Source organism: Haliotis rubra, unplaced genomic scaffold, assembly GCF_003918875.1.
Source record: "Haliotis rubra isolate DU_JTF1 unplaced genomic scaffold, ASM391887v1 Scf274, whole genome shotgun sequence".
Classification (NCBI taxonomy): Eukaryota; Metazoa; Mollusca; class Gastropoda; order Lepetellida; family Haliotidae; genus Haliotis; species Haliotis rubra.
In genome coordinates this window covers 1,022,213-1,046,184 of record NW_025766825.1, presented here as the reverse complement: position 1 = coordinate 1,046,184, position 23,972 = coordinate 1,022,213, and the positions used below count along the sequence as shown (strand labels likewise).

At 44.2% G+C, this 23,972-nt stretch overlaps 1 protein-coding gene across 2 annotated transcripts in view; it reads right to left on the bottom strand.

The window, feature by feature from the left end:
• The window catches only part of LOC124280797 (vicilin-like seed storage protein At2g18540), a 44,155-nt gene extending 20,880 nt beyond the window's left edge, over positions 1-23,275 (bottom strand). For both annotated transcript variants that reach the window (XM_046716771.1, XM_046716770.1), the window contains exon 1: positions 23,158-23,275. The gene's annotated coding sequence lies outside the window, so the exon portion shown is untranslated. The remainder of the gene's footprint in view (positions 1-23,157) is intronic.
• Between the last annotated feature and the right edge of the window lie 697 nt (positions 23,276-23,972).

Below are 23,972 nucleotides of genomic sequence, written 5' to 3'. Positions count from 1 at the left end.
GGTCCCGATTGTCCAGTAAGGTGATTGTCCACTAAGGTGCCCCATCAAAGGGCTGATCACAAACCAGTCATACAAAAGTTATCACCTGAGGTGATGATGGGGGACCTCAGAGCTCCATGAAACCTCACTCACTCACTCACCCAGGAAAGACTGCCGCCCGTATTCCCCCTTAAATTTTGAAAGGACCTAACCCTAACCCTAACCCTACACTCTACACCCTAAACCCTAACCCTAACCCTACACTCTACACCCTAAACCCTAAACCCTAACCCTAACCCTAACCCTACACTCTACACCCTAAACCCTAAACCCTAACCCTAACCCTTATAGTCTAACCTTAAACCCTAACTCATATTTTATGGCCTCTAATCATCGTTAAAATTTAAGGGGTGGGGTGGGGGCTGGGGAGTTACGGGCGGAAGTCTTACCCCACTCACTCACTCACACACTCGTCTTATAACCGCTGGTCCAGTGAGTAAGGTGCCTACCCGGAAAGAGGAAGGTCGGTAATATCTGTCGGCTCCGTGTCTGTTTACAACACGCACGCACGCATGCACACACGCACGCACGCACGCACGCACGCACGCACGCACGCACGCACGCACGCACGCACGCACACGTTTTATTTTAACTGACCCAGTGAGTATTTGTATTTAGTATTTAGACAATTATTGTCTGTTCAAACTGTCAGCGATAAAAACACAAACTCAAATAAATAATAAAATTGATGCATTTCACTGTAGGGTTAGTTTTATCTATGTAGATATACTGTATATAATACCTCAATGTAGTCACAAAGACATAGTCATTAAAGACCAGAGGTAGAATAAATCAGACCCGGAACGTTTGTCTATTACTGGAGAGTATTTGGTCACCTAAGTCGATAATTCGACAGTAAATCTAACTATTTTATCAGTAGATTATGACATCATAGACGCAGATGTAAGTATCTTCCATTTGGATGTAAGTATCATGTACGTAGAGAATAATTTCCTTGGATTATGGCTCTAATATGCTTCCATACTTTCACCTGACCTCACTCATGTAGTGAGTGGGTTACCATGAACAGGCCGAATGATCGAGGTTCACCTGTCGGCCTGATCTCTAGGTATCACGTGACAGTCCGTCATCTCGGAGCTTTAAGTGGAATCCAAGTTTCACCAGATATTCAAATTAATGTTGTATCTTGTCAGTGGGATATAAGGAGACTTAGCCTGCAAAAGTAAATGGGTTTTGCGAGGGACAAAGTAAGTGTGAGGAGAAAGTTCTAATGGGCTCCTCGAGTACATCCCAGCTACACGCCCTTACACAGATCACAGAATTCACTGCCGCTATCGATGGTATCAGTAGCAACAGTAGCAGTGTTGTTATCGTCTTCGACGTTGTAGTAGTAACAGCGGCAGTAGTAGAAGTAGTTGTTGTATTTGTTCTAGTACCAGTAGTAGAAGTAGTAATAGCGGCAGCAGTAGTGGTAGTAGCTGCAGCAGTTGCAGTAGTAGTAGGAGTAGTAGGAGTAGTAGTAGCTACAGTTGTAGTAGTAGTAGTAGTAGTGGTAGTAGTAGAAGTAGTAGTAGCGGCAGCAGTAGTGGTAGTAGCTGCAGCAGTTGCAGTAGCAGTAGTAGTAGCAGCAGCAGTAGTAGTAGTAGCTACAGTTGTCGTAGTAGTAGTAGCGGCAGCAGTAGTGGTAGTAGCAGCAGTTGTAGTAGCAGTAGTAGTAGTAGCTACAGTAGAAGTAGCGGCAGTAGAAGTAGCAGTAGTAGTAGTAGCTACAGTAGATGTAGCAGTAGTAGTAGTAGTAGCTACAGTAGAAGTAGCAGCAGTAGTAGTAGCTTCAGTAGAAGTAGCAGTAGAAGTAGCTTCAGTAGAAGTAGAAGTAGCAGTAGTAGTAGCTACAGTAGTGGTAGCTACAGTAGAAGTAGCAGCAGTAGTGGTAGCTACAGTAGATGTAGCAGTAGTAGTAGTAGTAGTAGCTACAGTAGAGGTAGCAGTAGTAGTAGTAGTAGCTACAGTAGAGGTAGCAGTCGTAGTAGCTACAGTATTAGCAGAAGCAGTAGCATTAGTAGCTATAGTAGCAGCAGCAGTAGAAGAAGCAGCAGCAGCAGTAGTAGCGGTAGTAGCAGCAGCAGTAGAAGTAGCAGTAGTAGTAGTAGTAGCTACAGTATTAGTAGAAGAAGCAGCAGCAGTAGTAGCGGTAGTAGCAGCAGCAGTAGAAGTAGCAGTAGTAGTAGCAGCAGCTACAGTAGATGTAGCAGTAGTAGTAGTAGCTACAGTAGAAGTAGCAGTAGTAGTAGTAGCTTCAGTAGAAGTAGCAGTAGAAGTAGCTTCAATAGAAGTAGCAGTAGAAGTAGAAGTAGCAGTAGTAGTAGCGACAGTAGATGTAGCAGTAGTAGTAGTAGCTACAGTAGAAGTAGCAGTAGACGTAGCAGCAGCTACAGTAGATGTAGCAGTAGTAGTAGTAGCGACAGTAGATGTAGCAGTAGTAGTAGTAGCGACAGTAGATGTAGCAGTAGTAGTAGTAGCTACAGTAGAAGTAGAAGTAGCAGTAGAAGTAGAAGTAGAAGTAGCAGTAGCAGTAGTAGTAGTAGCGACAGTAGATGTAGCAGTAGTAGTAGTAGCTATAGTAGAAGTAGCAGTAGAAGCAGCAGTAGAAATAGCAGCAGCTACAGTAGATGTTGCAGTAGAAGTAGCAGCAGCTACAGTAGATGTAGCAGTAGTAGTAGTAGCGACAGTAGATGTAGCAGTAGTAGTAGTAGCTATAGTAGAAGTAGCAGTAGTAGTAGCTACAGTAGAAGTAGCGGCAGTAGAAGTAGCTACAGTAGTAGCAGTAGTAGTAGTAGTAGTAGTAGTAGTAGTAGTAGTAGTAGTAGTAGTAGTAGTAGTAGTAGCTGCGTATTGGCGGAAAAATTGTATTGCAACATATTGTGATACCCGTATGGCGATATATAGGGAACTTAAGTGTTTGACAGTGAGTGGCACTAATTGTGCATGTCAATCCTATTTTCTACATTATAAATCCCTAAACATATATGTCATGGTTCTGATAACAGCAATCTCAAAATTAGGTTGCGTAGTCAAGGACTCTATTTTCTTTTTGTCATTGAATAACGAAGGGAAACATTTGTTGTGAATGAAAGTACGTGTAGATTATATTTTAAACCATAAAGGTGAGGTGAGGTGAGGTTAAATTGGGTTTAACGTCGTGCTTGAGAATATTTCGCTCATATGACGACGTGCATGCGTGTGTATGTGTAGCTGAGGCTGCTTGTACTAGCCCAGACTGAAGCTGGTTTTATAGTGCTAGCCCACTGAGATACCATGCCGCAGTGAAGCATGAATACCCCACTCAGACACAGTATACTGACTCCGAGTCGACCAGTCCTTGTTGTACCCATTTATGCCGAGCGCCAGGCAGGGACCAACAAATACCATATTTTAACGTCTTTTGGTATGACGCGGCCGGGGAGCGAGCCCGCGACCTTTTCGCTCTCCGGGCGGACGCTCTAACCACTACACCACGGAGGCGGTCAAACCATAAAGGTAATCACAAAAACTTCATATATGTTCTTTACCCAATATACCATGAACAACATTGCAATACGTATCGTTTGAAAAGCGTCGTTGAAAAAAGCACGCTTGAAAACGGTATAAGAATCTATACCGAAACGTCGCCATTGTCAAAATAAAGAAGTTGTCATCGATAAGGTCTTGTCACCTCTGTAGCAGCAGTAGTAGTAATTTTTATTTTTATTTATTTTTATGTGTAATGGTTATTATTATTATTATTAGAATTGTAGAACTGTGTATATTATTATCAGTGGTGTTAACAGTTTCGTAAACTGGGGTGTCACAAGCTTGGGTTTTATTTAGTTTAAATTGCTCCCCATATCACTTGCAACTGTCGCGTACTTGAGACATGGGCTTTTTTCTCTTTTTTTCTTGTATAGTATATGGTAGGGATCCGCGGTAAAGTCCTAGTGCTGTCACGCTCACCCTTCGTTGTCGCACAATACACTGTTTTAGTCTGTGCTTTCTGTGTGTGTAGCTGAACGCTGTCATACCCCTCTCCACAATTTGTTTCTATCACGCATATTACCACAGGCTAAAACCCTCGACATGGCCACAATAAACTGTCATAACACAACATACTCTTATTGCTATTTGCGTTTTTATCCACCAATCTTTCAATGCTGACATTTACATTTTGTACACCTTACCACTGTCACGTGCATCTTGTTTTGCCGTCAACCTTCTCCGCGCGTCTCCGCGCATCCCCCCGCCTTGATATTGCTGGAATATTGCTAAAAGCTGCGTAAAACTAGACTCACTCACTCACCCGTAGTTGGTTTGTTCACTAACACAGAGAAGCTGTTATCTAGAATATACACTTGTGAGAAACTCTGAAAGCACCAAACTCAGTCAGTCTTCAGTAAACCATGTTCTCGTAAGAGGCGACTAACAGGATCGGGTGGTCAGACATGCTGACTTGGTTGACACATGCCATCGTAGCCCAGCTGAGTAGACCGAGACTCACGGTGTTGGTCACTCGATTATTTACAGACCACCGCCATATAGCTGTATTATGGTGAATGTGGCCTTACTAAACAAGCCGCGCGTCGTAAGTTTTCTTCAGTCATTTTTTCCAGACCCGATGACAGCTGTTGTTGTTCCTGGTGTTTAAATGTGTTTATAACGAACACGTATATAACGAACTGTTCTCCTTCATCTCGACTACTATTTTAGTCGAAACGCTTATAACGAACTGCGGTTATTACCATGTAAGATTGGGGCGGTGGGGTAGCCTAGTGGTTAAAGCGTTCGCTCGTCACGCCGAGGACCTAGGTTCGATTCCCCACATGGGTACTATGTGTGAAGCCTATATCTGGTTTTCCCCCGCCGAGATATTGCTGGAAAATTGCTAAAACTGGCCTAAAACTAAACTCACTCGCTGTTGTTCACAGTACACACGACGCCATAACGCACCTGTAAATAACTATCAGAGTGGATATCTAATATGCAATACACGTTTTACATCATTAGCATATCGAGCACATATTAAGCTTTCTATAGTCTGACCAGCTGCAGTGCAACACATTATGTGGTAGATCTCCTATATTGAACATAGCACTTATTATTGTCAGTTTGTATAAACCAACTGCAGATTAATCAGGTAACGGGGATTAATGCGTACTGATTTCATGACAGGTGCTCATGTCTGTGTAATTTATCACTGACTAAGTCCCCTAGAGTTTAATATTTTCGGGATCGGGTGGTCAGGCTCGCTGACGTGGTCATCGTATCCCAATTGCGTAGATCGAGGCTCATGCATCATTGGATTGTCTGGTCCAGAATCGATTATTTACAGACACTGGTCATAGAGATTCCAGGTTAGAATGTGTACCAGCAAATCACACTTGTCATAGAGATTACAGGTTAGAATGTGTCCTAGCAACTCACACTTGTCATGGAGATTCAAGGTTCGAATGTGTCCCAGCAACTCACACTGATCATGGAGATTCCAGGTTACAATGTGTCCCAGCAATCCACAGTGATCATAGAGATTCCAGGTTAGAATGTGTCCTAGCAACTCACTCGGGTCATAGAGATTCCAGGTTAGAATGTGTCCTAGCAACTCACTCGGGTCATAGAGATTCCAGGTTAGAATGTGTCCTAGCAACTCACTCGGGTCATAGAGATTCCAGGTTAGAATGTGTCCCAGCAACTCACTCGGGTCACGGAGATTCCAGGTTAGAATGTGTCCCAGCAACTCACACGGGTCATGGAGATTCCAGGTTAGAATGTGTCCTAGCAACTCACTCGGGTCATGGAGATTCCAGGTTAGAATGTGTCCCAGCAACTCACACGGGTCATAGAGATTCCAGGTTAGAATGTGTCCAAGCAACTCACTCGGGTCATAGAGATTCCAGGTTAGAATGTGTCCCAGCAACTCACTCGGGTCATGGAGATTCCAGGTTAGAATGTGTCCTAGCAACTCACAGTGGTCATGGAGATTCCAGGTTAGAATGTGTCCTAGCAACTCACACTTGTCATGGAGATTCCAGGTTAGAATGTGTCCTAGCAACTCACTCGGGTCATGGAGATTCCAGGTTAGAATGTGTCCTAGCAACTCACACCGGTCATGGAGATTCCAGGTTAGAATGTGTCCTAGCAACTCACTCGGGTCATGGAGATTCCAGGTTAGAATGTGTCCTAGAAACTTACTCGGGTCATGGAGATTCCAGGTTAGAATGTGTCCCAGCAACTCACTCGGGTCATAGAGATTCCAGGTTAGAATGTGTCCCCAGCAACTCACTCGGGTCATAGAGATTCCAGGTTAGAATGTGTCCCCAGCAACTCACACTGGTCATAGAGATTCCAGGTTAGAATGTGTCCTAGCAACTCACACTTGTCATGGAGATTCCAGGTTAGAATGTGTCCCAGCAACTCACACTTGTCATGGAGATTACAGGTTAGAATGTGTCCAAGCAACTCACACGGGTCATAGAGATTCCAGGTTAGAATGTGTCCTAGCAACTCACTCGGGTCATAGAGATTCCAGGTTAGAATGTGTCCCAGCAACTCCCTCGGGTCATAGAGATTCCAGGTTAGAATGTGTCCTAGCAACTCACTCGGGTCATAGAGATTCCAGGTTAGAATGTGTCCCAGCAACTCACACTGGTCATGGAGATTCCAGGTTAGAATGTGTCCCAGCAACTCACACTGGTCATGGAGATTCCAGGTTAGAATGTGTCCTAGCAACTCACAGTTGTCATGGAGATTCCAGGTTAGAATGTGTCCTAGCAACTCACACTTGTCATGGAGATTCCAGGTTAGAATGTGTCCCAGCAACTCACACTTGTCATAGAGATTCCAGGTTAGAATGTGTCCTAGCAACTCACTCGGGTCATGGAGATTCCAGGTTAGAATGTGTCCCAGCAACTCACACTTGTCATAGAGATTCCAGGTTAGAATGTGTCGCAGCAACTCACACTGGTCATGGAGATTCCAGGTTAGAATGCTTCCCAGCAATCCACACTTGTCATGGAGATTCCAGGTTAGAATGCGTCCCAGCAATCCACACTGGTCATGGATATTCCAGGTTAGAATGTGTCCCAGCAACTCACAGTGGTCATGGAGATTCCAGGTTACAATGTGTCCTAGCAACTCACACTTGTCATGGAGATTCCAGGTTAGAATGTGTCCTAGCAACTCACAGTGGTCATGTAGATTCCAGGTTAGAATGTGTCCTACCAACTCACAGTGGTCACGGAGATTCCAGGTTAGAATGTGTCCTAGCAACTCACTCGGGTCATGGAGATTCCAGGTTAGAATGTGTCCCAGCAACTCACTCGGGTCATAGAGATTCCAGGTTAGAATGTGTCCTAGCAACTCACTCGGGTCATAGAGATTCCAGGTTAGAATGTGTCCCAGCAACTCACACTTGTCATAGAGATTCCAGGTTAGAATGTGTCCCAGCAACTCACACTTCCCATAGAGATTCCAGGTTAGAATGTGTCCTAGCAACTCACACTTGTCATGGAGATTCCAGGTTAGAATGTGTCCCAGCAACTCACACTTGTCATAGAGATTCCAGGTTAGAATGTGTCCTAGCAACTCACTCGGGTCATAGAGATTCCAGGTTAGAATGTGTCCCAGCAACTCCCTCGGGTCATAGAGATTCCAGGTTAGAATGTGTCCTAGCAACTCACTCGGGTCATAGAGATTCCAGGTTAGAATGTGTCCCAGCAACTCACACTGGTCATGGAGATTCCAGGTTAGAATGTGTCCCAGCAACTCACACTGGTCATGGAGATTCCAGGTTAGAATGTGTCCTAGCAACTCACAGTTGTCATGGAGATTCCAGGTTAGAATGTGTCCCAGCAACTCACACTTGTCATGGAGATTCCAGGTTAGAATGTGTCCCAGCAACTCACACTTGTCATAGAGATTCCAGGTTAGAATGTGTCCTAGCAACTCACTCGGGTCATGGAGATTCCAGGTTAGAATGTGTCCCAGCAACTCACACTTGTCATAGAGATTCCAGGTTAGAATGTGTCGCAGCAACTCACACTGGTCATGGAGATTCCAGGTTAGAATGCTTCCCAGCAATCCACACTTGTCATGGAGATTCCAGGTTAGAATGCGTCCCAGCAATCCACACTGGTCATGGATATTCCAGGTTAGAATGTGTCCCAGCAACTCACAGTGGTCATGGAGATTCCAGGTTACAATGTGTCCTAGCAACTCACACTTGTCATGGAGATTCCAGGTTAGAATGTGTCCTAGCAACTCACAGTGGTCATGTAGATTCCAGGTTAGAATGTGTCCTACCAACTCACAGTGGTCACGGAGATTCCAGGTTAGAATGTGTCCTAGCAACTCACTCTGGTCATGGAGATTCCAGGTTAGAATGTGTCCCAGCAACTCACTCGGGTCATAGAGATTCCAGGTTAGAATGTGTCCTAGCAACTCACTCGGGTCATAGAGATTCCAGGTTAGAATGTGTCCCAGCAACTCACACTTGTCATAGAGATTCCAGGTTAGAATGTGTCCCAGCAACTCACACTTCCCATAGAGATTCCAGGTTAGAATGTGTCCTAGCAACTCACACTTGTCATGGAGATTCCAGGTTAGAATGTGTCCCAGCAACTCACACTTGTCATAGAGATTCCAGGTTAGAATGTGTCCTAGCAACTCACTCGGGTCATGGAGATTCCAGGTTAGAATGTGTCCCAGCAACTCACACTTGTCATAGAGATTCCAGGTTAGAATGCGTCCCAGCAACTCACACTTGTCATAGAGATTCCAGGTTAGAATGCGTCCCAGCAATCCACACTTGTCATGGAGATTCCAGGTTAGAATGCGTCCCAGCAATCCACACTGGTCATGGATATTCCAGGTTAGAATGTGTCCCAGCAACTCACAGTGGTCATGGAGATTCCAGGTTAGAATGTGTCCCAGCAACTCACACTGATCATGGAGATTCCAGGTTACAATGTGTCCCAGCAATCCACAGTGATCATAGAGATTCCAGGTTAGAATGTGTCCTAGCAACTCACTCGGGTCATAGAGATTCCAGGTTAGAATGTGTCCTAGCAACTCACTCGGGTCATAGAGATTCCAGGTTAGAATGTGTCCTAGCAACTCACTCGGGTCATAGAGATTCCAGGTTAGAATGTGTCCCAGCAACTCACTCGGGTCATGGAGATTCCAGGTTAGAATGTGTCCCAGCAACTCACACGGGTCATGGAGATTCCAGGTTAGAATGTGTCCTAGCAACTCACTCGGGTCATGGAGATTCCAGGTTAGAATGTGTCCCAGCAACTCACACGGGTCATAGAGATTCCAGGTTAGAATGTGTCCAAGCAACTCACTCGGGTCATAGAGATTCCAGGTTAGAATGTGTCCCAGCAACTCACTCGGGTCATGGAGATTCCAGGTTAGAATGTGTCCTAGCAACTCACAGTGGTCATGGAGATTCCAGGTTAGAATGTGTCCTAGCAACTCACACTTGTCATGGAGATTCCAGGTTAGAATGTGTCCTAGCAACTCACTCGGGTCATGGAGATTCCAGGTTAGAATGTGTCCTAGCAACTCACACCGGTCATGGAGATTCCAGGTTAGAATGTGTCCTAGCAACTCACTCGGGCTATGGAGATTCCAGGTTAGAATGTGTCCTAGAAACTTACTCGGGTCATGGAGATTCCAGGTTAGAATGTGTCCCAGCAACTCACTCGGGTCATAGAGATTCCAGGTTAGAATGTGTCCCCAGCAACTCACTCGGGTCATAGAGATTCCAGGTTAGAATGTGTCCCCAGCAACTCACACTGGTCATAGAGATTCCAGGTTAGAATGTGTCCTAGCAACTCACACTTGTCATGGAGATTCCAGGTTAGAATGTGTCCCAGCAACTCACACTTGTCATGGAGATTACAGGTTAGAATGTGTCCAAGCAACTCACACGGGTCATAGAGATTCCAGGTTAGAATGTGTCCTAGCAACTCACTCGGGTCATAGAGATTCCAGGTTAGAATGTGTCCCAGCAACTCCCTCGGGTCATAGAGATTCCAGGTTAGAATGTGTCCTAGCAACTCACTCGGGTCATAGAGATTCCAGGTTAGAATGTGTCCCAGCAACTCACACTGGTCATGGAGATTCCAGGTTAGAATGTGCCCCAGCAACTCACACTGGTCATGGAGATTCCAGGTTAGAATGTGTCCTAGCAACTCACAGTTGTCATGGAGATTCCAGGTTAGAATGTGTCCTAGCAACTCACACTTGTCATGGAGATTCCAGGTTAGAATGTGTCCCAGCAACTCACACTTGTCATAGAGATTCCAGGTTAGAATGTGTCCTAGCAACTCACTCGGGTCATGGAGATTCCAGGTTAGAATGTGTCCTAGCAACTCACACTTGTCATGGAGATTCCAGGTTAGAATGTGTCCTAGCAACTCACAGTGGTCATGTAGATTCCAGGTTAGAATGTGTCCTACCAACTCACAGTGGTCACGGAGATTCCAGGTTAGAATGTGTCCTAGCAACTCACTCGGGTCATGGAGATTCCAGGTTAGAATGTGTCCCAGCAACTCACTCGGGTCATAGAGATTCCAGGTTAGAATGTGTCCTAGCAACTCACTCGGGTCATAGAGATTCCAGGTTAGAATGTGTCCCAGCAACTCACACTTGTCATAGAGATTCCAGGTTAGAATGTGTCCTAGCAACTCACACTTCCCATAGAGATTCCAGGTTAGAATGTGTCCTAGCAACTCACACTTGTCATGGAGATTCCAGGTTAGAATGTGTCCCAGCAACTCACACTTGTCATAGAGATTCCAGGTTAGAATGTGTCCTAGCAACTCACTCGGGTCATGGAGATTCCAGGTTAGAATGTGTCCCAGCAACTCACACTTGTCATAGAGATTCCAGGTTAGAATGCGTCCCAGCAACTCACACTTGTAATAGAGATTCCAGGTTAGAATGCGTCCCAGCAATCCACACTTGTCATGGAGATTCCAGGTTAGAATGCGTCCCAGCAATCCACACTGGTCATGGATATTCCAGGTTAGAATGTGTCCCAGCAACTCACAGTGGTCATGGAGATTCCAGGTTAGAATGTGTCCTAGCAACTCACAGTTGTCATGGAGATTCCAGGTTAGAATGTGTCCTAGCAACTCACAGTGGTCATCGAGATTCCAGGTTAGAATGTGTCCTAGCAACTCACAGTGGTCACGGAGATTCCAGGTTAGAATGTGTCCTAGCAACTCACACTTGTCATGGAGATTCCAGGTTAGAATGCGTCCCAGCAATCCACACTGGTCATGGATATTCCAGGTTAGAATGTGTCCTAGCACCTCACAGTGGTCATGTAGATTCCAGGTTAGAATGTGTCCCAGCAATCCACACTGGTCATGGATATTCCAGGTTAGAATGTGTCCTAGCAACTCACAGTGGTCATGTAGATTCCAGGTTAGAATGTGTCCTAGCAACTCACAGTGGTCATGGAGATTCCAGGTTAGAATGCGTCCCAGCAACTCACAGTGGTCATGTAGATTCCAGGTTAGAATGTGTCCCAGCAACTCACTCGGGTCATGGAGATTCCAGATTAGAATGCGTCCCAGCAACTCACAGTGGTCATGGAGATTCCAGGTTAGAATGTGCCCCAACAATCCACACTGGTCATGGATATTCCAGGTTAGAATGTGTCCTAGCAACTCACTCGGGTCATGGAGATTCCAGGTTAGAATGTGCCCCAGCAATCCACACTGGTCATGGATATTCCAGGTTAGAATGTGTCCTAGCAACTCACAGTGGTCATGGAGATTCCAGGTTAGAATGCGTCCCAGCAACTCACTCGGGTCATGTAGATTCCAGGTTAGAATGTGTCCTAGCAACTCACAGTGGTCATGGAGATTCCAGGTTAGAATGCGTCCCAGCAACTCACAGTGGTCATGTAGATTCCAGGTTAGAATGTGTCGCAGCAACTCACAGTGGTCATGTAGATTCCAGGTAAGAATGCGTCCCAGCAACTCACAGTGGTCATGGAGATTCCAGGTTAGAATGTGCCCCAGCAACTCACAGTGGTCATGGATATTCCAGGTTAGAATGTGCCCCAGCAATCCACACAGGTCATGGATATTCCAGGTTAGAATGTGTCCCAGCAACTCACAGTGGTCATGTAGATTCCAGGTTAGAATGCGTCCCAGCAACTCACACTGGTCATGGATATTCCAGGTTAGAATGCGTCCAAGCAACTCACACTGGTCATGGATATTCCAGGTTAGAATGAGCCCCAGCAACTCACAGTGGTCATGGAGATTCCAGGTTAGAATGTGCCCCAGCAATCCACACTGGTCATGGATATTCCAGGTTAGAATGTGTCCCAGCAACTCACAGTGGTCATGTAGATACCAGGTTAGAATGCGTCCAAGCAACTCCCACTGGTCATGGAGATTCCAAGTTAGAATGTGCCCCAGCAACTCACAGTGGTCATGGAGATTCCAGGTTAGAATGTGCCCCAGCAATCCACACTGGTCATGGATATTCCAGGTTAGAATGTGCCCCAGCAATCCACACTGGTCATGGATATTCCAGGTTAGAATGTGTCCCAGCAACTCACAGTGGTCATGTAGATTCCAGGTTAGAATGCGTCCCAGCAACTCACAGTGGTCATGGAGATTCAAGGTTAGAATGTGCCCCAGCAACTCACAGTGGTCATGGAGATTCCAGGTTAGAATGTGCCCCAGCAATCCACACTGGTCATGGAGATTCCAGGTTAGAATGTGTCCTAGCAACTCACTGTGGTCATGGAGATTCCAGGTTAGAATGTGTCCTAGCAACTCACAGTGGTCATGTAGATTCCAGGTTAGAATGCGTGCCAGCAACTCACAGTGGTCATGGAGATTCCAGGTTAGAATGCGTCCCAGCAACTCACTCGGGTCATGGAGATTCCAGGTTAGAATGCGTCCTAGCAACTCACAGTGGTCATGTAGATTCCAGGTTAGAATGTGTCCTAGCAACTCACAGTGGTCATGGAGATTCCAGGTTAGAATGCGTCCTAGCAACTCACAGTGGTCATGGAGATTCCAGGTTAGAATGCGTCCCAGCAATCCACACTGGTCATAGAGATTCCAGGTTAGAATGCGTCCTAGCAACTCACAGTGGTCATGTAGATTCCAGGTTAGAATGCGTCCCAGCAATCCACACTGGTCATAGAGATTCCAGGTTAGAATGTGTCCTAGCAACTCACAGTGGTCATGGAGATTCCAGGTTAGAATGCGTCCTAGCAACTCACAGTGGTCATGTAGATTCAAGGTTACAATGTGTCCTAGCAACTCACAGTGGTCATGGAGATTCCAGGTTAGAATGCGTCCCAGCAACTCACTCGGGTCATGGAGATTCCAGGTTAGAATGCGTCCCAGCAACTCACAGTGGTCATGTAGATTCCAGGCTAGAATGCGTCCCAGCAACTCACACTGGTCATGGATATTCCAGGTTAGAATGCGTCCTAGCAGCTCACAGTGGTCATGTAGATTCCAGGTTAGAATGTGTCCTAGCAACTCACAGTGGTCATGGAGATTCCAGGTTAGAATGCGTCCCAGCAACTCACTCGGGTCATGGAGATTCCAGGTTAGAATGCGTCCCAGCAACTCACAGTGGTCATGTAGATTCCAGGTTAGAATGCGTCCCAGCAACTCACAGTGGTCATGGAGATTCCAGGTTAGAATGCGTCCCAGCAACTCACAGTGGTCATGTAGATTCCAGGTTAGAATGCGTCCCAGCAACTCACAGTGGTCATGGAGATTCCAGGTTAGAATGCGTCCCAGCAACTCACAGTGGTCATGGAGATTCCAGGTTAGAATGTGTCCTAGCAACTCACAGTGGTCATGTAGATACCAGGTTAGAATGCGTCCCAGCAATCCACACTGGTCATGGAGATTCCAGGTTAGAATGTGTCCTAGCAACTCACTCGGGTCATGGAGATTCCAGGTTAGAATGTGCCCCAGCAATCCACACTGGTCATGGATATTCCAGGTTAGAATGTGCCCCAGCAATCCACACTGGTCATGGATATTCCAGGTTAGAATGTGTCCCAGCAACTCACAGTGGTCATGTAGATTCCAGGTTAGAATGCGTCCCAGCAACTCACAGTGGTCATGGAGATTCAAGGTTAGAATGTGCCCCAGCAACTCACAGTGGTCATGGAGATTCCAGGTTAGAATGTGCCCCAGCAATCCACACTGGTCATGGATATTCCAGGTTAGAATGTGTCCTAGCAACTCACAGTGGTCATGGAGATTCCAGGTTAGAATGTGTCCTAGCAACTCACAGTGGTCATGTAGATTCCAGGTTAGAATGCGTGCCAGCAACTCACAGTGGTCATGGAGATTCCAGGTTAGAATGCGTCCCAGCAACTCACTCGGGTCATGGAGATTCCAGGTTAGAATGCGTCCCAGCAACTCACAGTGGTCATGGAGATTCCAGGTTAGAATGCGTCCTAGCAACTCACAGTGGTCATGTAGATTCAAGGTTACAATGTGTCCTAGCAACTCACAGTGGTCATGGAGATTCCAGGTTAGAATGCGTCCTAGCAACTCACAGTGGTCATGTAGATTCCAGGTTAGAATGCGTCCCAGCAATCCACACTGGTCATAGAGATTCCAGGTTAGAATGTGTCCTAGCAACTCACAGTGGTCATGGAGATTCCAGGTTAGAATGCGTCCCAGCAACTCACAGTGGTCATGTAGATTCCAGGTTAGAATGCGTCCCAGCAATCCACACTGGTCATAGAGATTCCAGGTTAGAATGTGTCCTAGCAACTCACAGTGGTCATGGAGATTCCAGGTTAGAATGCGTCCTAGCAACTCACAGTGGTCATGTAGATTCAAGGTTACAATGTGTCCTAGCAACTCACAGTGGTGATGGAGATTCCAGGTTAGAATGCGTCCCAGCAACTCACTCGGGTCATGTAGATTCCAGGTTAGAATGCGTCCCAGCAACTCACAGTGGTCATGGAGATTCCAGGTTAGAATGTGCCCCAGCAATCCACACTGGTCATGGATATTCCAGGTTAGAATGCGTCCCAGCAACTCACAGTGGTCATGGAGATTCCAGGTTAGAATGTGCCCCAGCAATCCACACTGGTCATGGATATTCCAGGTTAGAATGTGTCCTAGCAACTCACAGTGGTCATGGAGGTTCCAGGTTAGAATGCGCCCCAGCAACTCACTCGGGTCATGGAGATTCCAGGTTAGAATGCGTCCCAGCAGTCGTTGCTGCGACCTAATGGATCGGTTGGAATGGTCGCAGTGTATTTGTTAACAGTTCGGCATAATTTTCCGGTGGTGTGAATCGTTGCTTACATCATTAATCACTGGATTGTCTGACCAAGGAGGCACAGGCGATCTTAACGCTAATGTCATCGTATCTCCCATCATCGCAGCACTAAGATGGAACGAGGCCCACGCTTGATTATATACAGACCACCGTCATCCAGGTTTCATGCTGGGGATTGTATTTCCATATGGGCAGTGGGGTAGCCTAGTCGTCTAAGCGTTCGCTCGTCACGCTGAAGACCCGGGTTCCATTCCCCACATGGGTTCAATGTGTGAAGCCCATTTCTGGTGTCCCCCGCCGTGATATTGCTGGAATGTTGCTTAAAGAGGCGCAAAACCACAATCACTTACTGGTTGTTGTTGTTTTTGGGTATATATACTTAACACCAAAAGAAACGCGACTCTGCCTTTTTGTCAAGTTTTTAAATAGAAGACATAAACATGAACGCTTACTTTCTATAACATGCGTTTCTTTTGCTGTTCAGTATAATATAAACCTTTTATGTCCTATATACATAATATGTATTAATTCAGTAATTATCGCTATTTCTTTTTGATATTAAAGTTGTAAAGTGTAGGCACAGAAAGATTCAGTGAATGCCGTGTTAAAATTTTCTGAAAGTCACTTGAGCATTGCAGTTTTTTGATAATGCGTCTGCTTGATGTGGTGGGAACGCGTACAAAAATACCATTTTAGCGATTTTGAAATTCGAACACAGAATCACATGAGGAGTGCGCCTCCCTTGGCTCCACACGACCACTGGGCCAACCTCCTACACCCGCGTTCCTTAAGGCGTTATATAACACCACCATTGTCGTTTGTGTTGTAAAGGCTACCAGTAAAACAGTGGGATACTAAACTGATCTGATCTGTGTTTAGGGGGCAGGGGTTCGGGGTGAAGGAAGGGGATTTGTTCTGGTGTCCGAGTCAGCGATGGCCCCAACACAGTTCAATACGACGGTATTAACCTGTGGAACAAACTAATTCATTGGTAACAATGCTTCTTTTGTCTGTGAATACCTGGCAGTCAGCTGTCATACACAGTCCCCAGCCGTGACTAACGACATGGACCCCGCCATTGAGATCCTGCCAGATATACGGCGTCAGGCCAAGCGGTAAAACGCCGTGTTAATGGATTCACACGCAATCGCGTGCACGTGCGCGCATGCACACACACGCACGCACACACGAGAACCACATACACGCACGCACACGCGTAAACAAATATACATGTGCACACATACACACACGCGCGAGCACACATACGCACCACACGCGCACACACATACACTCAATCACACGCGCACACATACAAACACGCGCGCACGAAACATCTGACTCGGTAAATATATTCAGTCATTGTGCACAAGGGTATTTCAAGGGTATGTATGTATGTATGTATGTATGTATGTATGTATGTATGTATGTATGTATGTATGTATGTATGTATGTATGTATGTATGTATGTATGTATGTATGTATGTATGTATGTATGTATGTATGTGTGTATGTGTGTGTGTAAATGTGTGTATGTGTGTATATATGTGTGTATGTATGTGTGTGTATGTATGTATGTATTATGTATGTATGTGTATGTGTGTATGTGTGTGTATGTATGTGTGTGTATGTATGTATGCATGCATGCATGCATGCATGTATGTACATGAGTGTCTGTGTGTGTGAATGTCTGTACATGAGTGTCTGTGTGTGTGAATGTATGTACATGAGTGTCTGTGTGTGTGAATGTATGTACATGAGTGTCTGTGTGTGTGAATGTATGTACATGAGTGTCTGTATGTGTGTATGTATGTACATGAGTGTCTGTGTGTGTGAATGTATGAGTTTATATGTATATGACGTGAAATATGTACGCAAATATACAACACAATACAAATTCCATCCAACATGTGCTGTTATTATTTTACACACACACACACACACGCACACACACAGAAAGTATTTATACACAGTACGTCCGGCCAAGCATCCATACACATACACACACACACATATACACACATATACACGAATACACACACATGTATACTCACTCCAGCCCACCCTACCCCCATCCCCACCCCCGCCCATCCCACAAGACCAAACACCCATCTACCACTACCTCCCACTATCCAACACAAAGCACCACACAGCTACCCACCATTCCTCCAAGATCATTAATCTATCCACTATCCTCCCAGGTGAACACCCAGGTGATACCCGACCCTTGAAACATATAGAAACAGGGAAGTATTTCCCTCCACCTTGGATATACATTAATCATATGTCTTCATGCCACACTAAGCCATGCCATGCCTGTGCAGTTGGCAAGCGCCATTACGACGAGGAGTGCCGTGTGGAAGGAATATATATAATCGTTACGCTCAGAAATGTTAAAGGTTAAGATACGGGGGATCTAGTTAAATGATATTCGATATGAAAGTATTGAATAATAATATTGATAATATCTGTTGTCTATCGTGATAAGTGCATATTTGTTCAGTTCATGAATTAACGTACGTTTCAACCAATGTGCATGGTGTATGGAAAGCTACAAACGACGTTAGGAAATGACAATCAGTCGAGAGAAAACATAACAATAGTTAACAAACAATATGTCTTAGAGTAGCGCCCACCTACAGACACTGGGGTGCGTTGCTAGGCACTACAGTGAGTGAGTATGGCTTTACGCCGCTATATATAGGACATAAAAGGTTTATATATTACTGAACAGCAAAAGAAACGCAAGTTTCGAAAAAATGAAAGTAAGCGTTCATGTTTATGTCTTCTATTTAAAAAATTGACAAAAAGGCAGAGTTGCGTTTCTTTTGGTGTTCAGTATATACGCACACAAAAAAACAGTGAGTGATTGTGGTTTTGCGCTTCTTTTAGCAACATTCCTGCAACATCACGGCGGGGGACACCAGAAATGGGCTTTACACATTGTACCCATGTGGGGAATGGAACCCGGGTCTTCAGCGTGACGAGCAAACGCTTTAACCACTAGGCTACCCCACCGCCCCGTAGGCACTAGAACACACCCCTGATCTGTTAACGTACAGCCCACTTACAGACGCTTTTGTACATCCCTTATCTCCTGACGTAAACTCCAATTACATGCTCTAAGACACACTCCTTATTATTCGTTACGCCAACTTCTAGGAAATAGGAATAGCCCATCTCTCGATCTAACGCCCAATTCCAGGACCTTATCTCTCGATCTAACACCCACGTCCAGGCACTAGGGCTCGCCCCTTATCTCTCGATATAACAAATTACTTACAGAAGCAGCTCATATTTTCTGGCGTAACAACCACTGACAGGTACTAATAAACATTCTGTATCTCTAAGTGTAATAGCTACTGACAGACACAAAGAAACACTTTGTATCTCTCAGTGTAGCAACCACTGACAGACGCTAATAAACACTTTGTAACCCCAAAAATAACAACTAGTCTGACAGACGCTAATAAACACTCTGTATCTCTCAGCGTAACAACCACTGACAGACGCTAATAAACACTCTGTATCTCTAAGAGTAACAACCACTGACAGACGCTAATAAACACTCTGTATCTCTCAGCGTAACAACCACTGACAGACGCTAATAAACACTATGTATCTCTAAGAGTAACAACCACTGACAGACGTTAATAAACACTCTGTATCTCTAAGTGTAGCAGCCACTGACAGACGCTAATAAACACTCTGTATCTCTAAGTGTAACAACCACTGACAGACGTTAATAAACACTCTGTATCTCTCAGCGTAACAACCACTGACAGACGCTAATAAACACTCTGTATCTCTAAGTGTAACAACCACTGACAGACGCTAATAAACACTCTGTATCTCTCAGCGTAACAACCACTGACAGACGCTAATAAACACTCTGTATTTCTAAGTGTAACAATCACTGACAGACGCTAATAAACACTCTGTATCTCTAAGTGTAACAACTACTAACAGACAGTAATAAACACTCTGTATGTCTAAGTGCAACAACCACTGACAGACGCTAATAAACACTCCGTATCTCTAAGTGTAACAACCACTGACAGACGCTAATAAACACTCTGCATCTCTAAGTCTAACAATCACTGACAGACGCTAATAAACACTCTGTATCTCTAAGTGTAACAACCACTGACAGACGTTAATAAACATTCTGTATCTCTTAGTGTAACAACCACTGACAGACGCTAATAAACACTCTGTATCTCTAAGTGTAACAACCACTGACAGACACTAATAAACACTCTGTATCTCTAAGTGTAACAACCACTGACAGACGCTAATAAACACTCTGTATCTCTAAGTGTAACAACCACTGACAGACGCTAATAAACACTCTGTATCTCTAAGTATAACAACCACTGATAGACGCTAATAAACACTCTGTATCTCTAAGTATAACAACCACTGATAGACACTAATAAACACTCTGTATCTCTAAGTGTAGCAACCACTGACAGACACTAATAAACACTCTGTATCTCTAAGTATAACACACACTTACAGACACTTACTCACAGCTCTTTTCGCCCAACCGAAAGTCCACTTTCATCGCTTAAGTTTGGCCTCGCTTCTTTCACAGCATAAGGTTTATTTGATTCCCTACAACTGTGGTAACAAATAATAGGTCTGTATTGTGCTATATTTACTATATTTTTGGCCTGATATAGTCGCAAGCCTGACGTATTGTAGGTTACAGATCTGCTTGAAGCTACTTGTACATATGGAACTGAAGTATAAAAGAAAGGTCACGGAAGTTCGGGATTATTTTCCAAAATACAACGTAAATATTTTGAAAACTGTTTTGATTGTGACTTGCAAGTCACAAACAATGTGTACGTGTTGCCAAACCGGCACCTCTTCAGCAAGTCCCGTTATTTTGTTGTGTAGAGTTGAATTTACTGCTCACCTTGAAAGACAGGTTTTTAGGTTCACATGACGTTTGTGCTCTTGCCATTAAACTGGAAATACAGTCTGACAAATGGTGTCTGTAAATTTCCTCACACAATAATTAATCAAGGTCTGAGTGGGAAGTGGGAAGGAGGATGTTGCTATTTACAAACCAGTATTTGGAGTGGCCACTGTTAGGCAGTAAAGTGTGTTGGCAACACGTTATTGTCTTGAAACCGTGTGCAAATCAGTAGAAATATTGTATAAATACTTTGGTGACTTGGTCTACTGTACAAATCAGTGGATGTCATGGAATCACGTACAAATCAGTTGATGTCAAGGAATCACGTACAAATCAGTTGATGTCAAGGAATCGGGTACAAATCAGTTGATGTCAAGGAATCGGGAATAAATCAGTGGATGTCAGGGAATCATGTACAAATCAGTGGATGTCAAGGAATCACGTACAAATCAGTGGATGTCAGGGAATCACGTACAAATCAGTGGATGTCAAGGAATCACGTACAAATCAGTTGATGTCAAGGAATCGGGTACAAATCAGTTGATGTCAAGGAATCACGTACAAATCAGTTGATGTCAAGGAATCATGTACAAATCAGTTGATGTCAAGGAATCACGTACAAATCAGTTGATGTCAAGGAATCGGGAACAAATCAGTTGATGTCAAGGAATCACGTACAAAACATCGGATGTCAAGGAATCACGTACAAATCAGTGGATGTCAAGGAATCATGTACAAATCAGTTGATGTCAAGGAGTCACGTACAAATCAGTTGATGTCAGGGAATCACGTCCGAATCAGTTGATGTCAAGTACTCGGGTACAAATCAGTTGATGTCAAGGAATCGGGAATAAATCAGTTGATGTCAAGTACTCGGGTACAAATCAGTTGATGTCAAGGAATCACGTACAAATCAGTTGATGTCAAGGAATCACGTACAAATCAGTTGATGTCAAGGAATCACGTACAAATCAGTTGATGTCAGGGAATCACGTACAAATCAGTTGATGTCAAGGAATCACGTACAAATCAGTTGATGTCAAGGAATCACGTACAAATCAGTTGATGTCAAGGAATCACGTACAAATCAGTTGATGTCAAGGAATCTGGTACAAATCAGCTGATGTCAGGGAATTGGGTACAAATCAGTTGATGTCAAGGAATCGGGAACAAATCAGTTGATGTCAAGGAATCACGTACAAAACATCGGATGTCAAGGAATCACGTACAAATCAGTGGATGTCAAGGAATCATGTACAAATCAGTTGATGTCAAGGAGTCACGTACAAATCAGTTGATGTCAGGGAATCACGTCCGAATCAGTTGATGTCAAGTACTCGGGTACAAATCAGTTGATGTCAAGGAATCGGGAATAAATCAGTTGATGTCAAGTACTCGGGTACAAATCAGTTGATGTCAAGGAATCACGTACAAATCAGTTGATGTCAAGGAATCACGTACAAATCAGTTGATGTCAAGGAATCACGTACAAATCAGTTGATGTCAGGGAATCACGTACAAATCAGTTGATGTCAAGGAATCACGTACAAATCAGTTGATGTCAAGGAATCACGTACAAATCAGTTGATGTCAAGGAATCACGTACAAATCAGTTGATGTCAAGGAATCTGGTACAAATCAGCTGATGTCAGGGAATTGGGTACAAATCAGTTGATGTCAAGGAATCGGGAACAAATCAGTTGGTGTCATGGAATCACGTACAAATCAGTTGATGTCAAGGAATCGGGTACAAATCAGTTGATGTCAAGGAATCGGGTACAAATCAGTTGATGTCAAGGAATCACGTACAAATCAGTGGATGTCAAGGAATCATGTACAAATCAGTGGATGTCAAGGAATCACGTACAAATCAGTTGATGTCAAGGAATCACGTACAAATCAGTTGATGTCAGGGAATCACGTACAAATCGGTTGATGTCATGGAATCATATACAAATCAGTGGATGTCATGGAATCTGGTACAAATCAGTGGATGTCATGGAATCTGGTACAAATCAGTTGATGTCAAGGCTGAGCTGAGCTGAGTATGGTTTTACGCCGTTTTTAGCAATATTCCAGCAATATCAGGGCGGGGGACACCAGAAATGGGCTTCACAAGTTGTACCCATGTGGGGAATCGAACCCGGGCCTTTGGCGTGACGAGCGAACGCTTTAACCACTAGGCTACCCCACCGCCCCAGTTGATGTCAAGGAATCACGTACAAATCAGTTGATGTCAAGGAATCGGGTACAAATCAGTGGATGTCAAGGAATCATGTACAAATCAGTTGATGTCAAGGAATAGGGTACAAATTGTGGATGTCAGGGAATCACGTACAAATCACTTGATTTGTGGAATCGTGTACAAATCATGGACAGCCAATTTAATCATGCATTTCATTCCGAAGAAAATGTCATATCACCCGAGCGAGAAAATTAAACGCTTTACCGCTGTAATATATGACGTTGAAATAAGTGAAGCATAAACAAAAAATACACAGGAACACATATTGCTATCTAGTTTCACAAAATATATGCTATATTCCAAGAAGGTAGGTTCGAGATATCCCTACATTCGGGAAATCTCGCGATAGCGGGTGCTGATTCCAGTTATCTACTCCCCAAATGCAATCTTGAATTTTGCCGTTATAATGAATCAATCAAACAGCATACATTTGCATCGCATTCATGGAGCCTTAAACTGGCATAACATCAGAGACAGTAAAAGATAATGACAAATCTAAACAATAGAAATAAAGAAAATTATTGTACTATTTAAATCGAATATCTCGTAACCAATGGACACTTAGTTTGCTGGTTCAACTAGATCACACATGCAATAAACGTACATAATAAAAACCGAATGTTTGTGACAAATAAAACCAACGGGCCAATGAACGTACCTGTTAATTAAACTGTCGTCTTCTTCTTTGACGAGGTTGTTTGAAGACGGTCACACGTTACTAGGGACGGTGTAGTTCACGCTCGTGGGGGTACGCTGGGTGTATGTGTGGTATACACTGCTACATTGTATCTGCAGGGAGCTACCCGCGGGGGGCCGGGTATCTAGTGACTCCCGATTGGCTAGATAGGTGATCTGATAACAGGATTATAACCTCATAGACACAGTTGATCTCGGGATGAGATAAGACAGAGTTATCGCCCATGAGTACACCTCGCTGCAGGGTATTTTTCAAGAGCAGTATTACCGTAACCTCCAAGGAGCCTCGAGTGTGCCACTGCTATTTAACATCTTCCTACAACGCTGGGACTTCAACTTGAACCTGGTCGCCACATGAATAATAGTAAAGTTTTTTTAAGGCCAAACTTTTTTGATCACTTGGTTTACGGATTTTTCACAGCACTATTCCTGTCGGTAGGTGGCCAAAAAAATAATGATTAAAAAATGCTATTTCATGATTTTTTTCCCTAAGTGGCTTTCAGAGTAAGTAGGCTGTGTTAAAAAAATAGAATATGCCATCAGCCATTCAGGTGTTTTCATTTCCAACAATAATAGAGTTTTTAAATACGAGCATTTTCATTCGATAACGTTAATCTGGCGATTATATACTCATGCCAATAATGGTTGTCACACCCCTCCCCACCCCGACCCCACACACACCTCACACCCACACCCCACACCCCCTCTCCAATTAAAAAAATTGAAGGGGGTGACAACCATTATTGGCATGAGTATATTTGTTTCAATATTTAAAAT